General features: G+C 34.9%; 1 long non-coding RNA gene across 1 annotated transcript; it reads right to left on the minus strand.

Annotated features, from left to right (window-relative positions):
- Positions 1-3,841: 3,841 nt before the first annotated feature.
- On the minus strand, positions 3,842-4,698 carry LOC113332042. Its single transcript, XR_003351300.1, has 2 exons — positions 4,221-4,698; positions 3,842-4,142 (listed from the first exon to the last, which is right to left on the minus strand). It is a non-coding gene; the product is annotated as an uncharacterized LOC113332042 (long non-coding RNA).
- Positions 4,699-8,967: the final 4,269 nt, after the last annotated feature.

Consider the following 8,967-nt stretch of genomic DNA (forward strand, 5'->3'; position numbering starts at 1 on the left):
GGAATCAAACCGATAATACTTAACGTTCTTAGTATTAAGATAGGCGCGGGCAGAAATGGGACCCGCCACTTATGTCTGGGTGGAATTTTCGGTGGAAAGATCGAAGTGAATTTAGACTTATTGATATTTTCCATTCACGCCATACTCTGCATAGGTGATTCTTAAAAACCAACAGACAATCATATCAAGGACTAGCACAGATGGATTTTATGGTTCGGGAAGAACGTAAGTACACTCTAAAAATGGTGCAAGCGATATTTTTATTTGAAAGTGCTACTGATTTATGTAATTAACCAGTGCACTCTAGATGCATTCAATCGATTACTGTTTGTATGCATTTGAGTAGTGAATTTGAATCGTACGTACGCCATATTTGTGGTGCATTTATCCAAATTTTATAGAATCGAAGACCTTCGAAGTCTTGAGACTCTTGAGAGTTGATCCGTACAAGGAATCATCTGCAATAATTCTTGAAATCTACCTAAAAATTTAACTTTAAAGTATAATCAATGTACTTTTCCAAGAGATAAATGATTGCATAAAATTTTGTATTGTATACTAATTTCTACCTGTGTTTAGGGCTGCACAAAACCGAACCATAACCGAAACCGAAACCGAAAACCGAAATTTTTTAACCGAACCGAACCATAACCATATTCCTGTGGTTCATTTATGGTTGTCAGTTTCAGATAACCGACAGTATCGGTTTCGGTTTAGGTTTTGAAATAAAACCGAACCAATAACCAATTGGTTAACCGATTAATAGTGACCGTAGGATTAAATGATTTTAGGCCGTTGATGGGGATATTTAACCCTAATAAGTAATAACTTACATCGCTCTTCTCTTCTTTCATAGATATCATATTATCAGAAAGCTTTCCCACAGACAGTTCCACTTCCAACTTCACTCGACTCGACTGATTTTTGGCAGCTGTGCTTATGATTTGTAGAGGAAATTGGTTCAGGAAGCTCTTTCTCGTGATTCTTCTGGTGCTGTTCAATCCAACTTCTCTTTGATTACTCCTACTTCTGGTGTCTTTCAGGTTTGATTTCTTTTTGAAACTTTGTAGATCTGGGTTTTGTTTCAGATTCCTTTAAATTTTTTTTACTAGAAATGGAGATTTGGGGGTTTTGAATCTGCTATTGAAATTACTGATTAATTTTTTTTTTTTAATTTTTCGTTTTGTTTGATTTTTGTACCTTTATTCTTGATTTACAGGGATCTCTGCAAGTAGTTTGGTTGTGAATCTTGTGATTGTTGTCATGTTCATATTTATGTGATTGTTGTCATGTTTATGATTTTAATTATGATATCAGGGTTTGTAAAATTGAAAAAAATTGGGGATTTCAAATGTAAAATTGGTCATTTAGGTTGATTTACATAAATTAGGGAAGGTAAATCAGAATACATAAATTAGGGTTTGTCAATTATTCTTAAATATATGTGAAATTGAATTATAAAATGAGTAATTAGTGATGGGTTTGTTCTTAATTTAAGAATAGAGAATTGTATAGGGTTTCATTTTAATTTCTTCTTAAGTTAGGGTTTTTGTGAATTGAATCAGAAAGTTGATTAGTAATGGGTAGAAAGAATCAGAAAGTTGATTAGTAATGGGTAGAAAGAATAAGTCTCCATGTGAAAATGACTATTTTTGTGCCTAATATACGGTTAATTTAGAAGAATGCAGAGAGTTAGAATTATTTTAAGATTTGTAATTCTTAACATTTTTGTAATCACCCCATACAACCAAAAATTGGGGTTTTGCTTAAATGTATGGTTTAAATTAAATGTATGGTTTATCACATTGCAGACTTGCCTTTTGACAATGCGAGGAGGATCCAGTTCAACACCTACTGCCTCTGTTTCTTCTAATAAGCGGCCACCTCGACCTCCACCTAATGCAAGTTCAGATGGAGGTGCAAATTCAGCTGGAGGTGCAAGTGCTGCTAAAGATGCTAGTGTTGCTGGAGATGCTAGTGCAGATGGAGATGCAACTGAAGCTGTCATAAAAGTGACAGAAACACATAGCAATAAGCGTAAAACCCCTGAAGATGCAACTGAAGATGACACAGAAGTGAGTCAAGTGACAGAACCAAAGGGAAAGAAACGTTCTGATGTGTGGAACCACTTTGATATGGACCCCAAGCCTTCGAAATATGCAAAATGTCGCCACTGTAAGACAAAGATTGCAGCTCAGGGTACCAAGTATGGGACAGGTGGTATGAATAATCATTTGAAGATATGTAAAAAGAAGCCCAAGGAGGAAAAAGGACAGCAAACGCTTGATTTTCAACCGGCTAGGCTAGGAGGAGAAGGAAAATTGGTTGCAGCAACTTTTAATCAAGATGCATGTACAAAGGCAGTGATTTTATTTGTGATTTTAGATGAGCAGCCGTTTAGAGTGGTTGAAGGAGAAGGGTTCAAGGAACTTTGTAGGGTACTTGAATCCAGATTCAAGATCCCTTCTCGTATGACCATTTCGCGGGGTGTGTTAAATTTGTATGAAGCTGAAAAGGAGAAGATGAAGAACTACTTCAAGGAAAACAATGTGAGAGTTTGTCTCACCACTGACACATGGACCTCAAATGCCCAAAATAAAAGCTACATGGTTGTAACTGCGCATTTTATTGATAAAGATTGGAAGCTGCACAAACTGGTAATCAACTTTTTCCAAATTTTAGGTCATTCAGGTGAGGTAATTGGGAAGATGTTAGAGGAATGTTTGTTAGATTGGGAACTTCCTGGGGTTTTTACTATTACTCTTGACAATGTTAGTGCTAATGATTTAGCTATTGATTATCTAAGGGAGGATGGTCATTTAAAGGAGCAAGTGATTAGTTCAAAAGGTGTACTGAATACTAAGTTTATGCAAGTTAGATGTGCTGCTCATGTGCTTGCACTTGTTGTGAATGCTGGCTTGGGAGAGTATCACATGGCTATTAAGAGAGTAAGGGCAGTGGTGAAGCATGTGATGAGTTCTCCTGCTAGGTTGAGTAAGTTTATGGATTGTGCTAAACAAGAAAAGATAGATTGCAAAAAAGGTTTAGTTTTAGATGTGGATACAAGATGGAATTCCACTTACATGATGTTGGAAGCTGCTTGTAGATATCAGAAAGCTTTTGAAAGGCTAGCACGGGAAGATAAGGCTTTCAAAAAGAAGTTTTGTTTCAACGAAAGATCCATCCCTCCTGTATTTTCTACTTCTACCGGTGCTAGTAATGATGTTGACATGGAAGAAGCTTCTACTATTGCTCATAACAAAGGCAAGAAGAAGGCCCCTCCTCCGCCTCCTATACATGCTCCATATATGGAAGATTGGGCCAATGCAAGATCATTTGGAAAATTTTTAAAGGTATTCTTTGATTTGACTGTCAAGTTTTCTTACTGTACTCGTGTTACTTCGCATGAGTTCTTGTTTAACGTAAGTGTCATTCATAGAACAATGAACACATGGGTAAAAAGTTCAGATCCATTTCTCTCTGGTATGGGCACTAAAATGCTAGACAAGTTTAATAAGTATTGGGGAGAATATGAGAAAATGAACACTCTCATGTTCATTGCTGTTTTGCTTGATCCACGTGAGAAGATGAAAGGTTTAAATTTTATTCTTGATACTTTAGATATCACGGGTCCGTCATTACGTAAACACTTATCGACTTATGTGAAAACTGATTTTCAAGAACTTTTCGAAGAGTACAAGTGTCTCTATGCAAATGATGAAAACATGTCTGGTGATGTTTATGATTTTTTGATGTTTTTTCATGATGTGTAGTCAGTTATGAACTTATGATTATGATTTTTTGATGTTTTTTCATTTTTGTTATTAAGGAGAAACTAGACTCTTTAAAATTTAATGTTTCTATCAATATGTATTGGAAGTTGGAACATTTGATGTATTTGAAACTTGAGTGACAGGTTCAGAAAAATTTGCCTGTCATTTTTGTGAGACTGACAGATATAAAAAATTTCAGTGGTTAACCAAAAACCGAATGGTTTTATACAAAACCGAGTTGGAACCGAACCGAGAAAAACCGAACTACCCAAATGGTTTCATTGGTTTTCATTATTGGAAACCGAGTAGTTCGGTTTCGGTTTAATTTTTTCAAAAAACCGATGAAAACCGAACCATGTGCAGCCCTACCTGTGTTATATACATAAAAATCATCAAGCGTCAAAAAAAATAATGTTAATCAGTAGAAAAATCTATGCAAATGATTACCATGCATTCCGCACAACATGGGAAACAACAACTCATTGGCGCCGTCGAACTCTTGATGGTTTAGAAATTCACCATGATTGACGACGATTTTCACGGTTTTCCTACACATAGGACATGTCGGGGACTCTTGTTGAAGCCATTTATCAACACAATCCTTGTGAAAAAAATGGCTACATTGCAATTCTCTAATCACCACTCCTTCCTCAAATTTTGATAAACAAACAGAACACTCAACCGGTTCTGAATTAATTTCGGCTCTATATTGAGCCGCCGGAATATGCTCTTCTATCGTTTTGTTTGTACGCTTAGGATGTCGCCATAACTTGTCCACAACTGATATGATGTAAAACACTGATTCAAAAAGAATAATGTAGAAGAGAATAAGAGAAAATGTGCAGAGATTTGAGAAGAGTACTGTTAATGAATCCCTTATCTTTGTTGCAGAGAGAGACATCGGGTAAAAAAAAAAAGTATAATAGAAGAGGCGGAAATACAATCAAGGAATGGGTTTGAGCTTTTCAAGTATATATAAACAACTTTTTCATATAATTAGAATTTTGATGCATTAATTTAGACGTTAAGTTTGTGTGGGGTAGGTATGGCTTGACTCTCATCATCTCTTTTGCTTTACTTCTAATCGATATCTAAATGATCACCGTTGTTCATTGGTATGACTCATCAATCCCAATATTAGAACATTCACAAGTCGCATATGATAATATCATTCTTTTAGGTGGATTATTATCATAAAGCAAGAGTTTAGTTTTGGGAGACCAAAATGGGGGAGCGCAACACAATTCATGGAAGAATGGGGTGAACTGGTGAAGTACGGAGGATCTGAATTCATATGTGCTGTTATATGGGATCAACATTTACACTTCAGAGTTTGGATGTTAGGTGAGTAGTAGTAGGTCGTTGATCAAACCTTTATTGATGTCACGAAGGGAAGTCTACTTAGGTGTGTAGTAAACTTGACTACATGGTAGGACAATATTGATTTTAGTTTGGAAAACTAACACCATCATAAGCAACGTAAGGGTGAAAGCCAAGTCGCGGACTAATAAGATGTATTGCGGTTCTCATGCTTTTTCTACTTTTGCTCAAAAACACCATGTGCTAAAAGAAGGATAATCAAGAATTTGTTTTTCTTTCTAGACTTAAAAAACAAATAAAATCTCATATTTCGTTCTATCTGATTCTACAGCCGAGCTTTGCCATGGTATTGTATTAGTACTCGTTAAAATGTTCCCTGAGACGGTATTATTATTGTTTTAACGGAAAATGGGTCATTTGTCCAAATATTTTTAAAACATGGTACAAATGGACGAGTAAAAATTAGTATGGGTGAAATGGACACTAAAAAAATAGCAAGGAGGAAACTGGATTCATCCTGACTTAAATTTAAAAAATAGTAAGGATGAAACTGGATGCATCCCGATGTAAATTAAGACTAAGTTTGGTAATGCTTTTATTTTTTCAAAAACACTTTCGAAATTTATATATGTCAATAATTTGTGAAATTAGTGTTTGGTAAAAAAAAACTAAAGTGTTTTTTTATCAAAAGCACTAGCGAAATTCCTCAACTTTTAAAAGCTTCGGAGGAGGAGCTTTTAAAAGCTACAAAAGCATAAGTTGTAGTCCCACCTAAATTTAATGTTTGATTTATCATTTTTATCCATACTTTATTTTATAAATGACAAAAAATGTCCTTAAACTTATAAACAATCAATTTTTTTATTTCTTGTATTTTATTCTTTAAATATTTTTATTTTTATTTTCAAATTATTTTATATACCAATTCTTTTAATATTCCACTAATAAAAATAAAAATAAAAAGTAATTAATTTAACTTTGATTTTTTGTTTGAAAATTATATATATATATATATATATATATATATATATACTAGGTATCACCCCGGCCTACGGCCGGGACTCAACCTTTTTCGATTTTCTTTTGTTATTTGGTCGGCTGGTGAGTATTCTCCCATAAAATGTTAGTCATTAGCAAAATTGATTAATCAGTACTGTCAAATATCAAGCCTATAAGTTAGATGGGTCCTACAATTCAGTGTTTTGTTGGTCGGGTCAAATTAGCAGCCTCTCAAGGGTGTCCTAGTATTTTGTTGGTCGGGTCAAATTAGTCGGGACTTACAGCCCCGGCTGTGACCTCTCAAGGGTGTCCTAGTGTTTCGTTGGTCTGGTCAAATTAGTCCGGGCTTACAGCCCCGACCGTGGTCCTTTAAGGATGTCCTAGTGGTTTGTTGCACAGTATTCCAATCATTTCTAAGATAATCAAAGATTTTTTTTTTAATCATGGGTAGAGTTAGCGGGAGACTAATAATCCAATGAGTCGTAGGATTTTAACTGGATTTGAAGATGAATTACCAAACTTTTTTTTATCATCAGGTCGTGTTGATGATCCAGTGGATATTACTGATGATATGGTTTTAGCGTTTTTTTGACGGTGATCAAGAGAAGAAACCGTCTTCATCGGCGACTTCTTCATCTGGTGGTGAAGATGGAGATGAAGATGACGAAGGGGTCGTAGAGAACATAGAGGAGAAAAAAGCTTTCTTGAAAAATCAACACCAACTTCTTCATGTAAGCTTCTTCATTATAATGAATTTCTTCTTATTGATTTCTTGTAATTCTTTGATCAAGTGCTTGATCCTGCATTAACATAAACATAACACACATAACAAAAATTGAACACTACATATATAATCCGGATGCAGACAGAAAGGAGAAAAGGAAAAACTAATATATTCTATCACAAAAAAGGAAAAAATCCTAGAATTTTACTACTTCACCCCAAATTGAAGAACCAATGAATAATAACCTGAGCTGCTTTCCGAAGGACTATGAAGCAATCTAAATACCAGAATACACGGATAACCAATCTTTCTGACAAACCCGATCAATTGCCTCTTTTTTGTTATTAACAAACTTAATTAATGGGGAAGTCTTCTTATATACTGGTGCATAAACTAAATAAATTTGGAAATACCGCTAATATGGTTTTAGGAAATTCAGGAAACCTAGCCAAGCCAATCTGTGCCTAGCCATATTAGGAAACCCAAACGATCCAACAGACGGCTATATACAATATATAATAAGTCAATCTGTGCCTGGAGTGATTTAGGAAAACTACGATTGGGCAGGATTAAGGAAATCAAATTCGAAGCCTTACCATAAAAAAATTGACGACTACGAATGCTTAGTCACGGTTAGCCGTGTATAGGAATAATTTTTGGTTTAGGGTTAGCTTTGTCCTGCGCCGCGACATAATCCACGCCGTCCAAAATTATATGTTAAAAACAGGATCGGACGGACGTCTATATAGGACATATAACCGATCGATCTCCATCGTGGGTGACAAAATCGATGGTCGGATTTGTAAGGCTACACACACACCACTTCTTTTTATAATATATATATATATATAATAAAAGTGGTTAAGTAAAATATTTTTTTTTAACAATCATAATAATAATGACCATTAGTAAATCTAATATTATATATATTTATATTTAATAATAAAATATTAATTATTTTTGAGCCTAATAAAACTAAGTAAAGTTATTTCAGAGATATGTCTGTTTTTGTCATTTGCTACAGTAACAATGGTTGAATTTCATATTTTACCAAACACACTTTGATAGCTTTTTTAATCAGCTTTAACTTTAATTAATTTTTTACCAAACGTCTAACTGCTTTTTTCTCACAGCACAGCACAACAACACACAGCAGAAAAGTGCTTTTACAGAAGCCGCAACAATACCAAACTAATGCTAAAAATAAGAAAAAGTATTTGAAAATGGATAGGATGAAATTGTTTACATCCTGCCTATTTTTACATTTTTGTCCATTTAGACTAGGGCTGTCAATGGGTACCCATTACCCGGATCCGGAACCGGACCCGGTATATTAGGGTTCGGTTCCGGGTCCTAAAGTTGGACCCATTAGCTACTTAGGACCCGGCGGGTAATTACCCGATTGGACCCGAATTTAAACGAGTCCAAACGGGTAATACCCATTGGGTACCCGCGGGTATCGGGTACCCGTTTATTCATTCTTTTATTCATGTTTTTAGCAAAATTATAAGTATTTTTTCTAGTTTTAGCTTTGATATTTTACTCATTTAAATTTTTTCTCTTACATTTAATCTTTATTTAGTACATTCATAAGAAATAATAATAATTTTTTATAAAAATTACTTAAATCCAAGCTAAAAAGAGAAATATATTAAGTTTTTAAGATTTTTTAAATAGTTTTCTTTAGACCCAACGGGTACCCGGATATTTAAACGGGTCCGGTTCTGAGTCCACAAATTTAGGAACCGGACCCGGAACCGTTAGAAACCGGACCCGACCTTTATAAGTAGGGTCCGGGTCTAGTGATACCCTGGAAGACCCGGACCCGTTGACACCCCTAATTTAAACAGTATTAAAATCTAAATGTCCTTTTTACCCTGGAATTGTTAATTTTAATCTTTTTAACCCATTTTGTGTTGTTTTAAAACATATATGTTGAGCATTGTTATAAGCATGCATGGCAGCATGGGAGTAGCGAAGACTAATGGCGAGCTAAAGTTGTAAATTACGTGACCTTCTCAACAAAGAAATTAATAGGTTGTGGTTTGTGAACTGACTATGAACCTCCGGTCCATTGTACTTCACGTTTCCCATCTATGTAGGCTATTAAGAATTACTTATCCAATGTACTAGAATAAGTTCGCCAACCAG

This window comes from Papaver somniferum, unplaced genomic scaffold (genome assembly GCF_003573695.1).
Source record: "Papaver somniferum cultivar HN1 unplaced genomic scaffold, ASM357369v1 unplaced-scaffold_128, whole genome shotgun sequence".
NCBI lineage: Eukaryota > Viridiplantae > Streptophyta > Magnoliopsida > Ranunculales > Papaveraceae > Papaver > Papaver somniferum.